This window comes from Xenopus laevis, chromosome 3S (assembly GCF_017654675.1).
Source record: "Xenopus laevis strain J_2021 chromosome 3S, Xenopus_laevis_v10.1, whole genome shotgun sequence".
NCBI classification, from domain to species: domain Eukaryota; kingdom Metazoa; phylum Chordata; class Amphibia; order Anura; family Pipidae; genus Xenopus; species Xenopus laevis.
Window position 1 is genome coordinate 96,941,482 of NC_054376.1, and position 23,927 is coordinate 96,965,408.

The 23,927-nt window shown below is 39.6% G+C and overlaps 1 protein-coding gene across 1 annotated transcript in view; it reads right to left on the reverse strand.

Annotated features, from left to right (window-relative positions):
- Positions 1-10,507, reverse strand: part of elk3.S (ELK3, ETS transcription factor S homeolog) — a 29,467-nt gene extending 18,960 nt beyond the window's left edge. The window contains exon 1 of the mRNA XM_018256049.2: positions 10,140-10,507. The gene's annotated coding sequence lies outside the window, so the exon portion shown is untranslated. The remainder of the gene's footprint in view (positions 1-10,139) is intronic.
- Between the last annotated feature and the right edge of the window lie 13,420 nt (positions 10,508-23,927).

Below are 23,927 nucleotides of genomic sequence, written 5' to 3' on the forward strand. Positions count from 1 at the left end.
TTCAAGATGGCCATTGCCAGTGGCTTAAATATGGAGCCCATCCCTAACTTTGTTTTATTCCTTAAAGCATCCTTTCCATTTACTTTTTCTACATTAAAGTTGAATCCAAGCATGCAAAGCACAAATCAACTGTTTTAAAGAAACAATAACATCAACTGGTCACATGGCTGCAATAGTAGCTTGTAATCTTGTGTATTTTACCTGAATTTGTTATTCCACCCATTACTCAAAGCTCTTTTTTTCTTTGAAATGAAATGTGTTAATCATAATAACAGAAAAATGATTCATAACCTTCACAAAACATTATCATTTCCTAGCTTGTTAATGAATATCACAGTTGAAGCCTCACTTGCTGTGCAAAATATGATCAGGTTCCCTCTTGTATGATAACAAAACTGGAGATTTGTGAAATCACTTACAGTATGTATCTGAGATCATTACAACAGTAAATATTTGTTTAGCCCAAATATCACACTAATTGGCCTTTGACCTGAGATTTCTGGAATATTTTGGACATTAAGGGGCAGATTTATTAAGGGTCAAATAGAAAGTTACAATTCTAATTTTCAAATTTTTTTTTATGGTCAAAACTCTTACATTTTCAAATTTTTAAATATCCAAACCTGATTCGAGTTTTAACATAAATTCGAATTTGAATTTCAAGATTTATCATGCTCTGGCCCTTTAAGAACTCGAATTAGACTATTCACAACCTAAAACCTGCCGAGTTCATGTAAAAGTCAATGGGAGAGGTCCAGGGACCAAATTGGACATGTTAGTAGTCTTCCTGATATTTGAGATTTTTTTTGGAGAAAAAACTCGAATCAAGTTTGGTCGAATTTGATTTGAGTTTATCGAGCCGGTAAAATTAGTGCGAGCTTAAGATATTCGATTTTTTTTTTACCAAATGACCTCCCAATCGAATTTCGAGTATATTCAAATTAAATAGAATTTAAAAAAAACTCACATGAATTTGAAATTCGACCTTCAATAAATGTGCCTCTAAATGTGAGACAACTCACACCATAACTGACCTTCAGTCTGCCTCCAACCTTCCATAAGGACCACCATTTGATGGTGGCCCTGCCATGCATAATTGGTTCCTCTTCCATTCATTTTCCAGCCTCTCATTCAGATCACTCCCTGGTTGCTAAGGTAAACAAGACCCAGCAACCAGATTGCTGAAATTCCAAATTGGAGAGCCGGAGAACTTAAAACAATAAAAAATACAAAAGAAAAAACAATTGCAAATATTCTGAGAATATGTCCCAGTCTCCCAATAAAAGATGGAGAAGAGAAACACAGCATTCTTTTACTATAACCCTAAAAGAGTGATGCTAAAACTATAAAACTATACCCCCCAAACAATGTAGGTCTCTATAAAAAGATACAGTATTGCATAAAACAGCTCATATGTAAAACCCTGCTTCATGTAAATAAACCATTTTCATAATAATATACTTTTCTATTAGTATGTGCCATTGGGTAATCATAAATAGAAAATTGCCATTTTAAAAAATAAGGGCCGCCCCCTGGGATCGTCGAATTCACTGTGCACACAAACATACCAACAACCATACATGTTAGGTCACATGAGCCAATTAACAGACAGAGTTGTGTCTTTTGCTTCCACACTTTTTCCTGTTACAGTTAGACTTGTAGTATTTCTGGTCAGGTGATCTCTGAGGCAGCACAGAGACCATCACGAAATGGTGGCTCAAGGCAAGAGATGTAAAAGGGCAATATTTACTTTAATATATATTCCAGTTTGGTAAGATTCTTTAATATGCCACTTAATATGATATGAACTACAGTATCTGTTGCTTAAGTGTTCATTTTGGGGGTATAGTTTTCCTTTAATCCTACTACATTTTGCTTTACCTACAAACAATCTTGATCATTTAAAAATATTTTAAAAAGCTAATATTGTTATTTATATTGAACATATTCTTTTAGGTTCTTTTGTTGCAGCTATCTGAGTTGATACCACCTCCTAGGCAATACTACATGCTGGGAGTGGGAGTGTTTAGAAACAAAGATGGCATCCGTGCTGACATGATAATTATGGAATATAGATTGTAAACATATAATGTTTGTAAATATGAAAAGAGAACAAATTCTATATCTTACTAATACCATCAAATTCTATTCCTAAATTGAGTCCATTTTTATGAGAAGCTGTGTTTAACCACATCATAGAAACTATCTGGCTTTTCCTAGTTCCATGGTAGAAAGTGAATCACTTTATCTGGATTTCCAGTGGGATGAAACACACAATTTATAATAACCACTCACAGGTCCTCTCACAGCAGATCTTTATTATACCACAATGACATAATTTTGCAATGATATAACCCTGAATGTTTCCCTTTTTCTAACATTGTTAAGAGTTCCTGTCATAATCAATTTTACATTGGTGTTGCTTCCAGTAGTCCAAATTTCACTGCACGCATATCACTAGCTTTACCCTCCCAAATGGAAGGCGTTAGTAGCAGAAAGGATTAATGTTGGGAAAGTAGGGGCCTCATATTTTTGGGAGATAAGGTGTTATTTGAATAAACACAGCAGCAGCTTGCCACTAAACACCATCACCCCATGTGTAAAAGTTTACCCAGGAGCAGCAACCAATAAGATACTTGCTTCAAAACAGGTGACCAGTAAATGCTACCTGATGATGCTTTAGGTCAGGGCTGTCCAACTGGCGGTCCGCGGGCCGCACCACCACTTCTGTGGCCCCCACATGCTGTGTCTGTTTACCATATATAATATTTAAACGGTATCACTACAGAGATTAACTGGCCCCTGCATTGTTTAAACCTCAAATTCAGACTCTAACCCCCTATATTGTTCACACCTGTGATCCCCCTGTATTGTTCACACTTGTGACACCTCTATTGTTTATATCCTAAAGCCTGTACTGTTCACACCTGAGACCCAGACTGAAACTGCCCACATTGTTCACCTGTTCACACTTTATTCAAAATGCTAATGGAGCACCAGCACTGTCACTGTATGTAGTACATATTAGATTGATATCTTTCCTTGTCTCCTGCTCTGTTCTGCCTTCCCTCCATGTGTGTGCCATTCTCTGCTTGCCCAGTGCTGCTTGTGTGTGCCATTATTTGCTTGCCCAGTGCTTCTTGTGTGTGCCATTCTCTGCTTGCCCTGTGCTGCTTGTATGTGCCATTATTTGCTTGCCCAGTGCTGCCTGTGTGTGCCATTCTCTACGTGCCCAGTGCTGCTTGGGTGTGCCATTCTCTGCTTGCCCTGTGTTGCTTGGGTGTGCCATTCTCTGCTTACGCAGTGCTGCTTGGGTGTGCCATTCTCTGCTTGCCCAGTGCTGCTTGTGTGTGCCATTATTTACTTGCCAAGTGCTTCTTGTGTGTGCCATTCTCTGCTTGCCCTGTGCTGCTTGTATGTGCCATTATTTGCTTGCCCAGTGCTGCCTGTGTGTGCCATTCTCTACTTGCCCAGTGCTGCTTGGGTGTGCCATTCTCTGCTTGCCCTGTGCTGCTTGGGTGTGCCATTCTCTGCTTGCCCAGTGCTGCTTGTGTGTGCCATTCTCTGCACGTGTAAGTCTGTAAGGGGTTTGTTCTTCAAATTTGTTAGCATTTGTAAATTGTTGTTTGTGTTTAATCATGTGTTGGGGGGTTGTTGTATTATGCACAGAGAAGGATGAGGCATATGGATTTAAGGGTAGGTTTTTAACATGACTTCAATTTTTCACATATTAGTGATGAGGTATTTGCCTGCAGTGAGCACCAGCCATTTGTTTTTTTGGCGTGCTACCACAGTTAATGTGGATATGATCTTAAACGTTCTTGTGGTAATATGGGTGTGGTATACAGTGGGTGTGGTTTAAAAGTGGGAGTGGCCAACACTGACTTCCATTATCGGCCCTCAACCACATAGGCCATTAAAAGTTTGGCCCTTGGTAGCACAGAAGTTGGACAGCACTGCTATAGGTAATTAGAAGTGTAGAAGACTTTGCTCCTAATATTACATAACCATATCAGCAGAGCTCTGGGACAGTTTGGGTATTATTACTATCCATTACTTATACTGCACTGGCATATTCAGCAGTGCTTTTACAGAGATTATACATCAGTCACTGCTCCAGTGGAGTTTACAGGATAAGTTTCCAGCCTTCACATGGTCAATTAACCTGTGTGTATGCCTAGGAGTATAAAATCAAAACATTTCCTTCATGAATATTCCATGTACACTTATACAAGATTCTCTACAACTGCAGTTGCCATACTATTAGGCAAGCTGTCCACTGCCCTCCCACTGAATCCACAAAAATTGTTCCCCAACAATTCCCCCATCCCATTCCTTCCACAGAAACGTAAAACTTACTGATGCCTGATACTAATGAACATGGTAGATTTGAGCCAAGAGGCTCTGGGGCAAATTTACTAAAGGGTGAGGTGACTAACGCTGGCAAAAATTCACCATCGAGACTTCATTTTGTTATTACGCCGATTTACAACGGTTGCTGGCGTAACTTCGCTAGCGAAGGAGATAGACTCTAGCGGTACTTCGCTCCACAACGCCTGGCGAATTTTCGCTCTGGTGAATGGACGTAACTACGCAAATTCACGAAGATGTGGATTTTACTGAACGTTACCTCTTGCGCCCGACTTGACTTTGCCACCTCAGACCAGGCAAAGTGCAATAGAGTAGATAGGACTTCCTCAAAATTTAGTTGAAAAAGTCCCAAAAAACGCTTGCGTCTTTTCCTTTTTTCAGGGCAATGGGCTGCAAAAGAGTGTAAATTTTTTTTGGTGTAACCCGCTTCCCCCCTACATTTCCCAACATATGGCAGGGCAATATGTGTAGGGCAATATAAGGTTTTATTAAGGTTTTATTAAGGTTCCCTGGGCTTGTGTAGTGTAATGTATTTGCTGCAACATATACGTCCATTGTACTTTAACTTCCCAGTGTATGCAAATTAGGCAACGCTAGCGCAACTTCGCTTTGCTTGGCACTGCGCAACTTCGCTTTGCTTGGCACTGCGCAACTTCGCCAGCGTTCGTCACCCTGGACGCAACTTGGATTTTAGTGAATTCGTGTGTCCTGGCCAATCTACACCTGGCGAATTTTCGGAGGTTAGTAAATTTGCCCCTCTAGGTCCACCCCTGCTCTCTTTCTCTTTGAATAGCTAATGTATGAATATCAAGGACTGCTATCATCAGCCTCACACTCTGTGTATCAATCTATCTAATCTGTAATTGGCCACAATATTATTGAGAACAGACATACAACATATGTTGTTTCTGTATGACTCTAATTCCTTTAAAAAAGCATAAAACGGCAATTAGAAAAAAGTCTGTCCCTTTATAATAGATTTAATAGTACAAAGATGAAGATGATCCTTATTAAACATCATAACCAACATAACAGCAGCTATTTGTTCAACTGTTAGTCCTACATTTGCTTTTTTTATGCATTTACATAATTGTCATTACAGATAGCATACAGGGCAATGCAATGGTTTTTCCAAATTATTTCTGTACTGAAGTGCAATTCATAACGTATGGCAATAGTCACTGCTATTACATAAAATTATTATATTTTCATGTTCAGTTGCCTCTAAGTCTACGGAGATAATGTTCTCCAAGATGTTAAATTTTATCTATGGGGGAAAAACCTCCAGACGTTTGGTATAAAAACCTCTACAGTACCAAATGCAGCTATGATAGGTAAACATGGATGTGTAACTACAGTAAAAGGTTAAGTTATAAATGCAGATCCGTGTGTCATGTTTTTACCCATAATGTTTGCAAGTTAGATGCAATTTGCAGCTAAAGCTGGCCATAGATGTAAAGATTTTTAAAAGATCCAATCATTATCTTGAGACCACGAATATTTTGAAACGAAGGATTGGTCGGACTTCGCTAAAATCGGTCGTTCGGCAAGAAAAATCTTTGTGTCTATGGGGACCTTAACTGTTTTCAGAATGGGGGGTTGCATCATTTGCAGTGTGCAGCATTAAAATGGCATTAGTGCTGCATCTCTGTTTATCCTATTGCTGCATCCTGTTGTAGGCTGGATTTAAAAATGGTACAACATTAGGGTGGTCACCCCCTGCACTTGCTCACCCTCCGACCCACTCACCCTCCAACCCACTCCCCCCCACCCGCTCACAACCCCCCATCCACTTGGATCCCCAAACCTGCTAGCAAAACCCCACCTGTTGCGTCCAGGGTGCCGAAAGCTGGCAAAGTTGCGCCAGCGTTAGTGCACGAAGCGAAGTTACGCTAGCGTTGCCTAATTTGCATATGGCGGGATGTTAAAGTTCAATGGACGTAGATGTTGCAGCAAATACATTACACTACAAGTGTACAAGTCCAGAGAACCTTAATAAAATAAAATAAAGTTGTTATATTGCCCTACACATGAGCCCAGTGTATAGTTTAGGTGCCATATATTAGGAAATGTAGGAGGAAAGCCGGTTACCCCCAAAAAAAAAATTACGATCTTTTGCAGCCTATCACCCTGAAAAAAGGAAAAGACACTAGCGTTTTTTTGAGACTTAGAAAAATGTTCAACTTGTTTTTTGAGTAAAGGTGACCATACACGGATAGATCCGCTCGTTTGGCGATGTCGCCAAACGAGCGGATCTCCCTCCGATATGCCCACCTTGAGGTGGGCAATATCGGGCTGATCCGATCGTGGGCCCTAGGGCCCAACGATCGGATCCTAGCGTTCGCCAAACGGGCGGTCGGATCGCGGGACCGCATCAACGAACAGATGCGGCCGCGATCCGACGGGATTTTTAATCCCATCCGATCGAGATCTGGCCGACTTTCGGCCAGATCTCGATCGGGGAAGCCCGTCGGGGGCCCCCATACACGGGCCAATAAGCTGCCGACACGGTCTGTCGGCAGCTTTTATCGGCCCGTGTATGGCCACCTTTAGTCCTATCTACTCTATTGCACTTTGCCTGGTCTGAGATGGTTAAGGCAAGTCTGGCACAAGAGGTAACGTTCAGTAAAATCTTAGTGAATTTGCGTAGTTACGTCCATTCACCAGAGCACAAATTCGCCTGGCATTAGGGATCGAAGTACCGATAGAGTCTATCCCCGACTGTTAGTAAATCGGGGAAGTTCCGTAATGACGTCACGCTGGCGAATCTTCACTTCACCCTTTAGTAAATTTGCCCTTTAGTTGTAACTACACAGACGTACAAGAAGTGTTTTTGGACAGAAATAGTGTACCTTTAATGAATGGTGTAAGTGCAATTTTTTTGTCGACAATGAACCTTCTACTGTCTCGCTTGTTAAAGCAGAATATGCAGCTACATTCACAAGGACTCTGTAAATCTGCCTCATTCAATAGCTGTTATTCCTTGAGTACTGAACAGCTCACATGGAGCGAGATATCTATTCATCAAAAGGAGAAAATATTCTTCACTGAATCCTGCAGACATACTTCTTGAATATGTTATAGATAATCATCTCTGAACCCTTTGCTAACGATGCCTGTGTTTAATGATGTCCATCTGAATGCCAGACTTACTGTGACCTGGATCTCATGGTGTGCCTGTAAAGCAGCTGGATGAGGTTTTTTGAGCAAGAATACATTCTGACTGTACTTTCACAACAATATTGCTGAATGAGCCTAGACATTATTCTATATTGTCTTATTAAGGTGGAAGCATCAAAAATCTGAGCTATAGTTTTATTGTTGTTTGGCATTCAGGAATTTCAGGAGGTCGTCCTAACTACCATTGCGTTCTGCCTTTACCAAATTCTGAGCCCATTTTTAAACCTAGCGCTGTGATGTTTTGTAAATGCACGTTTTAACATCTGGCCCTCATCAGCAGCTCTAGCCCAGTGATTCTGAGTGAGTAAATAAAGATATGAGAAAAAGTATAAAATATACCACCCACACACTATGACTTTATAAGATCAATGCAGTAGAAATTAAACCAGGTGCCAATCAGTGCAATCCTACTAATTACATTTTTCTAAGTATCTTGCTGATCAGATTATGCGGTAAACCTCCTATCTGTGCATGCTGGTGGCCACTCTGCTCCTCTGCAAGTCATAAAAACACCCTGCTGTGTTTGGGGAACGGAAACTGCTAATGAGATTAGTTGGTGTGCACAGACATTACTTAGCCATGACTAAATGTGCTCTTTTCCTGTAGCCAGTGGAAAATAAAAGGGAACTCCCCCCCCCCACCAAAGGCATCAGGTCCACTAACTGTATTTTAAAAAAAAAAAAAATTCTCATCCAAAAACAACACTCCAGCTTTTTCCCCTAATACCTAGGCTGAACGTTTATAATAAATGGTCACAGCTAAAAATGCCCTCTGAAGATTACAAAGGAAACTGCAAGCTGCAAGTACATAGACCCGAGGAGGAGGAAACCACAGAGTCTCTTTGTGTGCTCCACTGACTCATTTTCAAGATGTTGTCTGCTGCCAGTTTCAAACCGGAAGCGCATGGCAATTAGTCTTACTGTTTCCAGACAAGCCAGACTCACATAACTTTCTTTCAGGAGAATCCCCTCCCCTGCTTGTAGCACAACTCCAGTGGCCCTCTGCTTAATAGGCTGCATCGCCTCCTAATAAAGATCTCCATGCCCTGCTAGATGATCTGCTTGTCATGGCAAACAACTGCCACAGAGGTGCCAGCAACTGCCTGCCGGGGGACATGATACCAGTTGCATAGGGATGCACAAAGAAAGTTCCATGAATATAATTCGTGTGATTTAGTTGTATAAACACATTTACTTTACAGCGCTGTGAAATATGTTGGCACTATATAAATACATGTTAATAATATTAATAATAATAAAGGTGTGGGGCATGCATTATAACAATCCCTGCAATAAAGGACCACTAAGCCTAAAAATTCCAGCTGATATGATCTAAATACAGTAAATGCTATGTATATTCACAAATCCAAATAAAAAACATTCCAAAACCTGGGCTTTATTCAGAACTTCAGCATTCACACTTGATGACACATATTATTAACTACAGCAGTTCTGTGCAAATTCAGATTCACTCATCCTTGCCCCTTAGGGCGTTTTGGGGAGATGTCGTCGCCTGGCGACTATTCACCTCGTTTTTGCGGTGACCAATCTCCCCAAACGCCTTCCCTGGCTCTGCGCCAGCTTAAAAAGAAAAAAAGCCGGCGCTAATCACATGTGACGGTTCGTTTTCCGAAGTCATCCGAAGTTGCCTCATGTGGAAACTTCAGAAAACTTCGGAAAACGAATCGCTGCGTGTGATCAGCGCCGGTGTTTTTTTTTTTCATTTTAAGCTGGCGCAGAGCCTGGGAAGGCATTTGGGGAGATTGGTCACCGCAAAAACGAGGTGAATAGTCGCCAGGCGACCAAATCTCCCCAAAATGCCCAGTGTGGACTTACCCTTAAGCATCACTAATTCTTAGTTACTAATTCTCAGTTACTTTTGCAGCATCCTCTGCATTCACTTCTCCTTGTTGATAATTATTAACACATTTGTGTTTGCTCAGTGCCATACTGCATGTTCTTGTTTACCACTAGTGCTAGGTATGTAGCTAAGGATGCTGGGAAACTTTGTGTGGTTGCTGGGAAAGTTAGATAGGTTCTCTATTCGTACTAAATTCGTAAGTGAATGCCACTTGTGCTGGAGTTTTGGTCACTTTTTTCCGAAATGTATCCACTTCGTTGCTAATTAATAAAAACTGAGAGGGGCTTCCGGCAATTAATTTGGCTGAAGTGACAGGAAGTGTGATGTGCATAGGAAAAAATGGCATCATCGTACATTTGAAAAGGTTTTTTTTTTCACAATTTTAATTGAGTTGCTGACACCTATTAATATTAATGCCAGTGCTACATTTAAGAAAAAAGTTTTTTTGTTAATAGAAATGAAATTATTAGTGCAATTAGAGGGTCTGCTTTTATAATGAATGCGTTCAACCCTCTTCCAGCAAAGCCAGGGGAAGCAGAGGATGCACATGAAGATCGATCACCTCACTTATTAATACATCTACAGCTACACAGACAGCAAAAGCAATAGGCAGAGAGAAGCCCAGCTCCAAATATGTTTATCACTTCCATGCAAACTTTCTGTGTGCCTTTTTCATCTGCAGAGAGATGCTCCACAAAGTGGCAGACAATATAGACAAATGTACATACCCAAACTCCTGCTGTCCTCTAGCAACTTTCTTCTGCCCTTTATAACTTTCCCAAATTATATTGGTAAAATCCCTTCGTTTCCCATGCTGACGGTCGTCTGCAAAGGTTTCTGTTGTAATGAGAGCCTGATTTTTTTCTTTCTTTTCTTTTTTCCCTTTGGTATATATGTGTGTGTGTGTGTGTGAGAGAGAGAGAGAGCAGGAAGTTGGAGCAGTCAGACAGAGAGCCGGCTCACTTCCTTTCCTGCATTATTCCCCAGGCAGTTTGCAGTCTGTGTAAACAGGCTTTTCCTCCCTCTCCTCTCTCTGGCTGCTGCTCATGTTTAGCATCGCTCTGGTACAACACACACACACATAGTCAAACAGGAACAGTCACAACATACACAGCTTGCATACATGGGACAAGTGCTCCATCTGTCTGCTGGACACATCTTCCTATTCTGCACCACATAGGTGGAGCTTCCCTAACCTGGCCCCCTAAATTCTACCGAAAAGGTGCCTCTGAGATCAGCATTTATATAGTGAATAAAGTACCCCCTCTTGTAAAATATAAGGATATTATAAGTTACCGAGGAGTTTCATGACCATATAAAAACACGATCAGCCATCACAACATCACCCGGCAGTGCATTCCACAACCTCACTGTCCTGACTGTGAAGAACCCTCTTCGTTGCTTCAAATGAAAGTTCTTTTCTTCTAGTCTAAAGGGGTGGCCTCTGGTACGGTGATCCACTTTATGGGTAAAAAGGTCCCCTGCCATTTGTCTATAATGTCCTCTAATGTACTTGTAAAGTGTAATCATGTCCCCTCGCAAGCGCCTTTTTTCCATAGAAAACAACCCCAACCTTGACAGTCTACCCTCATAATTTAAGTCTTCCATCCCTCTAACCAATTTAGTTGCACGTCTCTGCACTCTCTCCAGCTCATTTATATCCCTCTTAAGGACTGGAGTCCAAAACTGAACTGCATACTCCAGATGATGCCTTACCAGGGACCTATAAAGAGGCATAATTATGTTTTCATCCCTTGAGTTAATGCCCTTTTTTATGCAAGACAGAACTTTATTTGCCTTAGTAGTCACAGAATGACACTGCCCAGAATTAGACAACGTGTTATCTACAAAAACCCCTAGATCCTTCTCATTTAAGTGACTCCCAACACATTGCCATTTAGTGTATAACTTGCATTTATATTATTTTTGCCAAAGTGCATAACCTTGCATTTATCAACGTTGAACCTCATTTTCCAGTTTGCTGCCCAGTTTTCCAGTTTAGACAGATCACTTTGCAAAGTGGCAGCATCCTGCATGGAACCTATAGTTCTGCACAATTTAGTATCATCTGCAAAAATAGAAACAGTACTTTCAATGCCCACCTCCAGGTCATTAATAAACAAGTTGAAAAGCAAGGGACCTAGTACAGAGCCCTGCGGTACTCCACTAACAACACTGGTCCAATTAGAAAATGTTCCATTTACCACCACTCTTTGTAGTCTATCTTTTAGCCAGTTCTCTATCCAGGTACAAATACTATGTTCCAGGCCAACATTCCTTAATTTAACCAGTAACCTTTTGTGTGGCAAAATATAAAGAGATAAATATGTATCAGCAGTGAAAGAGGGTTTTTTTTTTCTTACAAAAGTCTCAGTATGTGACCAAAACATCCAAAGTAAAATATTTTCATCATTTACATACTGGTGCTGTTGTTATACAAGGCAGGTTTGTTCTAATTGCTGCTTATACTACAGGTATGGGATCCCTTATGCAGAAACCTGTTTTCCAGAAAGATTTGAATTACTTGACGATCATCTTAAAGGAGAAGGAAAGGCTAAAATTAAGTAAGCTTTATCAGAAACGTCTATAAATACACCAAAAGACCCTCAAAGTAATGCTGTTCTGTCAAAAAACACAGTATTTATTTCCTTCTATTGTGTACACATGAACTTCTCTATCAGACTTCCTGTTTTCAGCATAAACCTCTAGGGCTAGGGCTTGAGCATGCTCAGTTTGCTCCTCTCTCCCTCTCCCTCCTCCCCTCCCTGCTGTAATCTGAGCCCAGAGCTATGAGTGAGCAGGGATAGACCCAGGCAGGAATTGATGTCACAACAAGCTAATATGGCAGCTGCTATCCTAAACAAAGCAAGAGCTTCTAGAGCTGTTTATACAGGTATTGTAAAGCATTCTGCAGAATAAATATAGTGTTATAAGTTGCACTAATATGGCTAATCTATTGGCAATAAACTGCTTTTGTAGCTTTCCTTCTCCTTTTTAGCAAATAATTCTGTATTAATAAAACAGCAGCTTGTACTTGAGGGTAACTAAGCTGCATGAATCCATATTGCTGGCAAAACAATGCAATTGGGGTTATTTAATGTTGATTTTTAGCAGACTTAAGCTATGGTGATCCAAATTACAGGTCCCCGGGTTCCAAGCACTCCATTCATTTTAAGCCTTGTAATGACATGCATGTAATAAATCTAGTAATGGTATTTGTTAAACAACTAAAGCATTTAGCAAACACTGATCCACAGACATATTGCGATTAAATATTAATTAGGTTTTTTGTGCTGCACATAACAGTCTTTGAATTTATACTACTACCTGAATCTTCGCTGCTTAGTAAATTTGCTCCTTAGAGAGTTACTAGACATTAGGGGGCAAATTTACTAAGCATCAAAATTTCGCCAGCAACGGCTTCGCAGGCAGCACAACACTTCGCCAGACGAAAATTCGCTCAGATGTGAATTCATTCAAATGAGAGATTACACAAATTCATCTTCAATGCTTTATCTGCATTTCATGCTCTTGCCACTGACAATGCCATAGCTCTTGAGGTTCTAACCAAGTTCACTGAAGATTCCGTTACAAAATCTTTTGCCGATTTTTTCTCAGATAAAGCATCTATGATGTTTCTTGTGTCTACACCTTCTCTTAAGACAGTCTCAATATTCTGTAACCACATCTACATTGCTCTGGACACAGAAGTAAGAGCTAAACAAGCCTACAAGTTGCTCCTAAGGCCAGATGTGATTTTTCAAGTGAAGCTTCCTTTTTTTTTTTTTTATCCATTGGATTCAAAAAAGATACAATGTCCTCTATTGGCAAGTGTCCTTCTTGATAGACGTGAAACTTCTGCATCCACTTTCGGTGCTTTATCCCAAATCTGTTCCTCTGCAGATGAAAAAGTATATCATTTTTGCACCTTTGATGGTACTGGAATTTTGCACAAGTTTTCTCCCACTCTTTGACAATCTCCTCTTTTTTACTTTGTGTACTGGAAAAGTAGCCTTCTCTTTTTTGAGGAACTTAATCAGATTTGACGATGACTGCTGAACTTCAGCTTTCTCTGGAAATTAAGTTGCACTCTCACTGCTTTTGTTAAAGGCTCCGCCAGTGACAAATGAAAGGAAGAATAATTCTCATCTTCCAATTTTTGCTCTTCTTCCAAGTCTTCCACTTCCTACCATCTTAAGCAACTTGCATTAGCCAGATCTGGACTACGCCCGACCTCCTCTCTGAAGCGTTTTGCTGATTTTAAACCTTCCACCACCACTTCTTCTATCCACCTCATGACACCTGCATTATCTGCTGCTGCATCTCCAGACAATCTTCTTGTGCATATCTGACACAATTTTGAATGGTTCCTTGCTTGATTCCTGTGTTTTTCCTTACTGGTTCTTTTCCTGGGGGGGGGGGGAATAAAATTATTTAAGCACTCTTTTACCTGCCTTAACCAACACTACATACAGTATTTACCCTTGTAGTGGCTTACCTCCTACTTTCATTGGCAGCATTGTTTGGGCTACTAGGCACCTGGTCACCCATCCCTATTCCAAATGAAACACAGTTCCTTTTAAAAGGAACCACAGAGAAAACATTACAATACAACAGAAAAAGAAAGAAAAGAAGGCTGAACTTACTGGGCACTTGTCAAAATAATAGAATGAAGAGGGAGAGCCGTTTTGCGCCAATAAGGGTTGAAACCACATCTCCGGAAGTTCCCTTAAGCATCCCAGAAGGCGCGTCACTTCCCCTACCTGCACCATAATTGATGCACGCAGGAAAGATGCTCCTCCTGGAACGCAAACGTCATCTCCCCATTGCGTCCCGAACCTGGAAGTCAGTAGCCCAAGTTTTCCAGCCTGAACCACAAGGAAATATCTTACCGAAGATCTATCTAAGGTGCCGTCCTGCTGACTGGTCTAAGAAGCAGTACATTTACACCTTACCAACACTGAGTAACTCAGTGAAAGGTGCAGTAAATGCACAAATGTGACCCCGGGCTGCCTAATAATGGGGGTCTGACCTTCTCTAAGAGGAAATACTCTGCATGGCCTTTCCAGGGCGAGAGGCTGAACTCCCCAATTACTAGATCCCAACTTGGGTCCAGATGAGCCACAAAAGAAAAATAACATTGTCCTATCTTGGAGAGGACAGCAAAAAAGACATAGCAGGCAGGAGAAGAGAGTGCTATATAGGATGGGTAATATGGAAATGAGTTTTCTGTCCTATCAAAGGTGTAGGGCAGGGAAAACCCAAATGTGCGAAGGCTGCCATAGTGACCAGGGAAACAGTATTTTTTCATGGAAGAAAAACCTCAAATTTTAAACCCCAATGGTGTTTAAAGTCCGAATAAACAAGTACTCCATCTCAGACCTGCCGAGTTCATTTAGCAGTCGATGGCAGATGTCCTGTTGACATTTTGAAGATATCCTAATCTGCGTTGGGTTTCGTTCAATAATCAAAAGATTTCATGGTTTCGTGTGTCAAATCTGAAAAAGTTGCAGGTTTTGGCAAACAAATAAAAAAAAACGTACGATTCGGATTTTTTCACGATTTTATCGAGTCTTTTCCAGCACAATTTTTGTAAAAGTTTATTGATAAAAAGGGGTGGGCAAGTCCAAGTGGATTTGGTCGGAATGGTTTTCAGCAAATATTGGGACAATTTCAGATTTTGATAAATAACCCCTAATTGTCTAGACTCTAGATTGTGTGCTGAGGCACATTTGTGTTGTGGTACAGAGTTACATGCTTGTTGGCGATATGTTAATTCTAATCAAATTCTTTCCTATGGATTTGCAGCAAAATCAAATTCTTTCCTATGGAAGGCAGCAGAACTAAAGCCAGGATGACACTGCACACAAATTCAGCTCTTAGTGCAGTTGCACACAGGCGTTTTCCCACCTCTGGGAAGTAACACTCTCTCTGGGCAACAAAGTGTCTGAAAAATGTATAATATTGATGATTTCTTCTCCCATTTAACCTTAAGAAACTTCTCATACTCCAAAGACTACTATAGTTTATATTATTAGGCTGCTTTGCAGCCACGGGATCAGCCATTTAAGCTGGAATACGATAAAAGGCACAGGTTACTTAGCAGATAACAGATATGCTCTATAAAGTAATACAAAGATATTCTGCAGAGTGCATACCGGTATGTTATATAAACCGAGCCTTGAATGGCTGCCCCTATGACTACGCAGCAGCTTGTTTATAAAAACTATAGTAGTGTTTTTAATGCAAAAACACCCGTTTTACCAGTGCAGGGAAACAGCACATTATATTTTAATTACTTAAATACACTTTCATTTTTATGTTACTATTCCTTTAAACTGTTCTCCCTCAGTTTAATTTATCCATCTGAAATATGTGATATTTATACATCTAATAATGTCATTTTATGCAAGTAACATGCTGGAATATTTTCACAATTTCACAGGGGATTAGGTGGAGCTGAATTTTGCTGATTAAACAAAAAAAACATAAAGTCGGGAATTTGCTTATTGTATGTTTTTGATTCTGGAATTTTTGAAGGAAACTGCATTGCTGCACTGAGATAAAGGGCATGGGAAAAAAGAAAAAGGCATGCCATTTACAGAAGAAAGGGAGGCTCCAATGTAACAACTGCACCTGCAAACCAAATATGTGAAACTCCCAGCAACCTGTCTTTTACTTCAAAAATTGTACCATTTACCTCCATAACTGACAAATTGTGCTTAAAAATTACAATATAACACAGAGATCGGGTTGCCAATTTCTGCTAGTTCAATGGACTTGCCAGCTCTCAGCACATACCTATTTTGGAGGTGATTTATGAAAGCAATAAATGATCTATGATCTATGTTTATTAATGCAAAAATAAGTTCAAGAAACACTAGATTTAAAAGGATACTGTCATGAGTTTTATAGTGAAGTTTTTAATTACATTGTTTACACTGCAGATAATTCACTCTGCCATATAAAGTTTTATTCCTGAACCAAGAATTATATATTTTTTTACTTGTAATATGTGTGTGTAGGCAGCCATCTCAGGTCTTTTTGCTTGATCCTGTGCATTCATAAAGAGCCAACACTTCATAATGGAACTGCTTTCATGCGGACTATTGTTCTTCCTACTCAATGTAACTAGAGTCAAAGTGGGACTTGGATTTATACTATTGAGTGCTATTCTCATATCTACCAGGGATCGTGTTACCTTCCCGATTCATCACACCCCCGTGTTTGCGGCGCAGATCCTGGACAAGACTCGGACAGCAGTATTGAATGCAAAATTCAGGCTTTATTCCATACACACAGGTGAAAGGTTGGGCGGTGGGTATGCACGCTGACTTACGCGTTTCTTGCCGGATCCACCGGCACTTCCTCAGAGTCAGTGAATATCACATGACTCTAGAGTTAAATAGCAACAGTATCTGACATCAGTGCTCTAAAACACAAGTGTGGTCTAATTAATCAATGACCAATGTGCATTATTCATATATCGGCTAAAATTGTGACAACAATAAATAAAAGCTTAAAACATTACTCGATACAACCATATTTTTCGCATTATCTATACAAAAAACTACAACGTTAAAAATGTCGTGTTGTGGTAGTTAATCAAAAAGATATATAAGTTATACAATCGTGTTGTTTATATAAAGCCTGTAAATACAGATGTTGATTTTTTAACCCAAGATGTGTTGGAGGTTATAGATCGATTTAATACAGATAATACAACAGATGCCATACATGCAATGGAAGAAATAGAGATTAACTCTAACACTAGAGTAATACATACGGATCTAAAAGTGAAATCACATTTTACTCCTACAACACATCAGGGACCTTTTGTGGAAAGATTCTATGACTTGGTGATCACAGATTTACATGCATTATTTGATGAACATAAAATTTCAGGTATGAATAATTTAAGCAAACAAGAATACCAAGCAATAGAATCTTTGAAAAATAACAACAATATAGTAATAAGAAATTCGGACAAAGGGGGTTCTATAGTCATCTTGAATCGGGAATACTATATGTCTGATATAAAGCAACAACTTGATGATCTGGACAATTATGGCAAATTGGACAGTGACCCTACACTACTTTTTCAAAAAAAATTATTTGATTTTTTACAGCATGGTAGAACTGAGGGTATACTTAATGACAATGAATTACAATACTTAAGGGTAGAATGTCCTAAGATTCCTATTTTTCACACCTTCCCTAAGGTACATAAGGATCCGCATAGACCCCAGGGACGTCCAATAATTGCAGGCATTGGATCACTTAATGAAAAATTGATACAACCATTGGTGGTCGGTTTACCCTCATATTTGAGGGACAGTGGGGATACAATCAGCAAATTGATAGATATTGAATGGAAGGAGGACTATACCTGGGTTACAATGGATGTCTCAGCATTATATTCATCCATACTACATCATCATGGGTTACATGCTTTACATTTTTGGCTAAGAGAGTTGAAATTTTACACTCCCAAACAGAATCAATATATAGTGGATGCAGTGGATTATTTGTTAAAACATAATTATTTCATGTTCGATGGACAATACTACTTGCAGAGGCGTGGCACAGCGATGGGGGCAAAATTTGCCCCATCGTATGCCAACCTCTTTATGGGGTGGTTTGAAACACATTACATTCTTACAGACAATAACCCGTACAGGAAAAATATTAAAAGTTACCATCGCTATATCGATGATTTGATTATAATCTGGGAGGGGAGTGACCAACTATTGGAGAAGTTCGTACAACATTGTAATGACAACGACAACAATATACGTTTCACATATAAGAAGGATAAACTAACAATGGATTTCTTGGACATACAATTCAAAACTAATAACTCACATATCCTTACTGATGTATACAGAAAGTCCATAAGTAGGAATTCATTGTTACACAGGAATAGTAGCCATCCTGAGTCTTTGCTGAGAGGTGTACCGACTGGCCAGTTCATCCGACTTAGACGGAACTGTGCCACTTGGGACACCTTTCATCAGAGATCCATGGAACTTTGGGACAGACTTATATCCAGGGGGTATGAAATTGATTGTGTCAAGAAGGCCTATGAGAATGCGATCAGGAAAAATAGAGCTGATTTACTTAAGACACCAAAATATCCCAGAGTACAGCAAAATGATGGAAAGATAAGATTTATAACTACATATAGTATGGAGGCAAAACAAATACAGAAAATAATTTACAAACATTGGTCATTACTTCAGAGAGACCCCATTCTATCTTCCATGCAACTGGAGAAACCACAGAGAGTATACAGACGTAGTCTGAATTTGAGAGATAAATTAGTACCAAGTATGTTACCCGACATTAATAAAGAGAACAAAGAAAATTGGATGAAAACTTTGGGCACTTACAAGTGTGGAGCTAACATATGTAAATGTTGTCGTTTCATTAATAGATCAGATCAGTTTAAAAGTACGAATACAAATAAACTTTACAAAAACAGGATGTATGCTAACTGCAGAACTGTGAATGTGATATATTTATATAGTCAACTACAAGAGGTCCTCTGCACTCAACCCATTATCAATATATTTAAGACAGCGACATTTTGTGCATACTGCTACTAAAAAATGCCTTACCCTTTAAACAAAACAGGGATTGTTTGTCCATATATTGCAATATATTTAAGCTGGCCAACTACGTCAAAGTCATCCCATATCTGGCCAGTCCTATGCTTAATTTTCATCTGATTCATTAAGAATTAAGCGTAGGACTGGCCAGATATGGGATGACTTTGACGTAGTTGGCCAGCTTAAATATATTGCAATATATGGACAAACAATCCCTGTGTTGTTTAAAGGGTAAGGCATTTTTCAGTAGCAGTATGCACAAAATGTCTCAATGTCTTAAATATATTGATAATGGGTTGAGTGCAGAGGAATCTTGTAGTTGACTATATGTATTTTGTGGTCACACCCTCATTGCACCCCCGCCTAATGGTTTTAAAAAATAGTGGTGAGCACAACTTTCCCTTGTTTGTTATAGTTATACAGGAGCAGTGACCAGCTCCATGTTGTAGCTCCCACCCCTCCCAGCTATAGTTAGGTGATCCCACTGGTGTCTAATAAAAGGGCAGCCAAGTTTGGGAGTTTTACTTTGAAAGCAGCTAGTAAGTTGCAGGTAAAACTTAGTCCCTTTGTAAAATGTATAATTAAGCAATTGAATTCTTAATGAATCAGATGAAAATTAAGCGTAGGACTGGCCAGATATGGGATGACTTTGACGTAGTTGGCCAGCTTAAATATATTGCAATACATGGACAAACAATCCCTGTGTTGTTTAAAGGGTAAGGCATTTTTTAGTAGCAGTATGCACAAAATGTCGCTGTCTTAATGGGTTGAGTGCAGAGGACCTCTTGTAGTTGATTATATGTATTTTGTGGTCACACCCTCATTGCACGGGGCCTAATGGTTTTAAAAAATAGTGGTGAGCACAACTTTCCCTTGTTAATGTGATATATTTAGCCACTTGTAAGTGTGGACAACAATATGTAGGTAAAACTACTAGAAGATTTAAAGATAGAGTTTTAGAGCATTTAGCGTGTATTAATAGAAGAGACATTTCATCTGCAGTAGCGGAACATGTAATAGATAAACATCAGGCCAATGAACATTATGTAATGTTTCAAGTGATAGAAGTGATAAGACTCAGTAAGAGAAAAGGAGACATAGAGGATATACTTTCTAAGAGAGAATTCTATTGGATATTGACACTGAATACAGTTAAACCTAGAGGTCTTAACAAAGAAGCAGATGTAAAATATTTCCTAAGATGATCAGGATTATTACAAAAATTTTTTTTTATAAGAACAACAATTTTTGTGTACTATTATGATTAGTAACAAACAGCCTTAAGTGTGTGTGTGAAGAAGGGGTAAATTAATGTCTTTTTGGAACGAGATAAAATTACAGAATTGAAGTGCTCCCGCAATCTACAAATACTGTATACTCACATAGAATTGTATTTTGCCTTTAGCTATTTCGTTTGATGGAAACAGGTTATATATTACGAATCAAAAACAATATATGCAACGGCAAATGTATTATGAGAGATAGATCAATTTGATTTAATATATATATAAAAGGACAAAAAAATATAAAGTTACCTGTTTTTTGATATTAATTTGTAGTAATATACAATAAATATGATTAGTTCATTATATAGATGGAAATAGATATATTTGTAGAAAAAATATTAATAAATACAAAAAACAAGAATATTAATTTGAGTGAAATAAAACAGTGAATAGAAATAGTTCTAAATATCACCAAAATAATAACCTTTATTATATTATACCTGCTCAAAAAATATGACACTAGACGAAAAGCAACAGTTTAGAAGTTGCAACTGGTTAAGAATAGAAACATATTGTCACAACATACGAAATGATATATGAATTGATATAATGGAACATGAATCATTAACCAGTCCTCTAAAGAGAATTGATATTGTTTTAATTTTTTCATATATGTCCTATTAATGTTTTTATTTGACCACCTTAAAATAGTAATATGAACACAAAAGGTTTATTTAAATAACAGGCTTTATATAAACAACACGATTGTATAACTTATATATCTTTTTGATTAACTACCACAACACGACATTTTTAACGTTGTAGTTTTTTGTATAGATAATGCGAAAAATATGGTTGTATCGAGTAATGTTTTAAGCTTTTATTTATTGTTGTCACAATCAGTGTCGGACTGGCCCGGCGGGATACCGGGAAAAAACCCGGTGGGCCCCGACCCCTAATGGGCCCCCGCCGGGCCAGTCCCCCGTCCCGATCGTCCTTAAAAGAAAAAAAAAATTTTTTACGTGCCGCGCAGCGCCATTTGCGCATGCGTGCGGCACCTTTAACTGAGGAACGGCGCCTACACGCAGGCGCACCGAGCAGCGCCTTCGTGCAATCATGCTCGGCGCGTCATAGTAGGAAGGCAGGGGGGGTCGGAGGGGGCCCTGGACATTAGTCCCGGTGGGCCCCGGGCCCCCAGTCCGACCCTGGTCACAATTTTAGCCAATATATGAATAATGCACATTAGTCATTGATTAATTAGACCACACTTGTGTTTTAGAGCACTGATGTCAGATACTGTTGCTATTTAACTCTAGAGTCATGTGATATTCACTGACTCTGAGGAAGTGCCGGTGGATCCGGCAAGAAACGCGTAAGTCAGCGTGCATACCCACCGCCCAATCTTTCACCTGTGTGTATGGAATAAAGCCTGAATTTTGCATTCAATACGGCTGTCCGAGTCTTGTCCAGGATCTGCGCCGCAAACACGGGGGTGTGATGAATCTAGTAGTTGAAGCCGGCATGAAGTAACCGGCATCTCGTGAAGGCTGCGACTGGATGGACACAGTCAATCTGGGTGAGCTCCGATGCGTACCGCATCTCTTTTCTTTATTATCGTGTTACCTTCCCGTTGTTCTATTGTTAGGCTGCTGGGGGAGGGAGGACGTTTATAAAGTCACTTGACTGGGGCACCTGGGAAACTGACAATATGTCTAGCCCCATGTCAGATTTCAAAATTAAACATAGAAAAATCTGCAAAAAGAGTGCAAAAAAAAATGTTGCAACCTATCCCGAGCCCTCTTCTATCTATTGATCTATGTCTGTCTGCTAAATAATGACATTGGTTACCCCTTCCCTTCCTATGGGCTCAAAGAAAACTTACCGCATACCTTCATTTAATGGCTGGAGCAAGCCCATCCTATGACTCCCATCCTATGTTTCTCTTATCTTTTACAGAGAAACACACTGTAACCTATACAAATACATAGGATCATTTCCTTTGTTATCAACGGGAAAACACTTTAACGGATAAAAGGCAAAGTAGAATCAAAGACAAAGCTTTGGTTGCCTAAAACAATGCACAGTTTGGAAAACCATCATTTATATTTTGAGTTGTGACTATATAGTCAATATTGGAATAGAGAATTTTACCACAAAATATAACAAAGTTTTCTTAAATTGTTAATGATACTCTGTACAAACATCTAAACATTGTAGTTATTTTCACCACAGCAAAGCAAATGTAGAAGAAAAATCCTGCCTAAACAAAGCATACAGATGGACAGAATTATATATAATTTAACGCAGGGGTGTCCAACCCGTGGCCCGCGGGCCGCATGCGGCCCGGAATGGAGGTCCGTGCGGCCCAGCAGGAAGCGTGCGTCAGAGGAAAGGCACGCCTCCTCTCCCCACAGTTTTGCTGGCTGCAGCCTCTCTGTGCTGTGCGTGCGGTGCGTGTGACGTCAGCGCCGGCGCTCTGCGTGTGACGTCAGCGCCGGCGCTCTGCGTGTGACGTCAGCGCCGGCGCTCTGCGTGTGACGTCAGCGCCGGCGCTCTGCGTGTGACGTCACCGCCTGTGTTCTCCAGTCTCCCCAACGGCTGCTAGCTGCTGCTAGCTAGCAGCGCGTGTTTTTGGCGCCAATTTCCTGGCTTTGCTGGGCCCTGCCCCCTCTTGTCTGGCAGCGTGATAAAAGGCACAGAGAGAGAGAGCAACTCCCAAAACTACGTGGCGAGCAACTCCCAAAACTACGTGGCTCTTCTCCTGCCTAATGAAAGGCTAGCTTCAGCCTGCAGCTTACTGGCAAGTCTGGCACTCTTGCACTCCACAGCAACCAATTATTATTACCTCAGCTCCCCTGGTTCAGCACAATACACCTGCACAGTATTTTTACAGGTACAGAATTTTTTACTGTTTTAGTCTGGCTTAGTGCTTTGCATTTGACATGATAAATTTGGAAGTAGGGATTTGTGTAATAACACCCCTGGGCCATATACCTATTCCACAATTTTCTGGAATTATTATTTTCACTAAATTCACTGTGTGTAGGTCTGTAGGCTAATTAAAGAGCAGTGCAATAAATTAGAATTAATACAAAAATTAATTAAAAAGAAATGAATTCCCAAGCCCCCTGTGATTCCCAATAATCAATTAATTTGTTTTTTAAGATAATTAATTATGAGGTAAATGTACTTAATAGCTTATAAGTGCATTGCAATGAATTATCACTTCTTAATTAAATTCACAGTTCATAGTATCAAAAATAGAGAATTAATTTTGTAACTGAAAAATGAATTATAAATAAATTGTTTATTCAACTTCAAAAGTAGCCCAAACATAGCACAATATGTGCAGTGAAATAAATAATTTTTTATGAAAATACGCCAGTTACAAATTGGGCCTCTTTTAGTTACGCCCCTGGTGATGGTCAAGTCTGTACCTACCTTTATTGGAAAATTAGCAAAACAGTGAAAATTTCAAAAAGGCATATTTTCACATACATTCATTTATTTTTTAGACTTTTTTTTCCTGCAAATATTGAGCTATTTTTGGGCTACCTTTGAATGCCACTTGGCTAGTTTTGGGCTGGTTTTGAAAATTAGACCTGGCAACCCTGTTTGTATGCGATGTGTGCCATCCATGAACGGGCATTTTACATAGCATTCCCTTTTTTAAACAGTT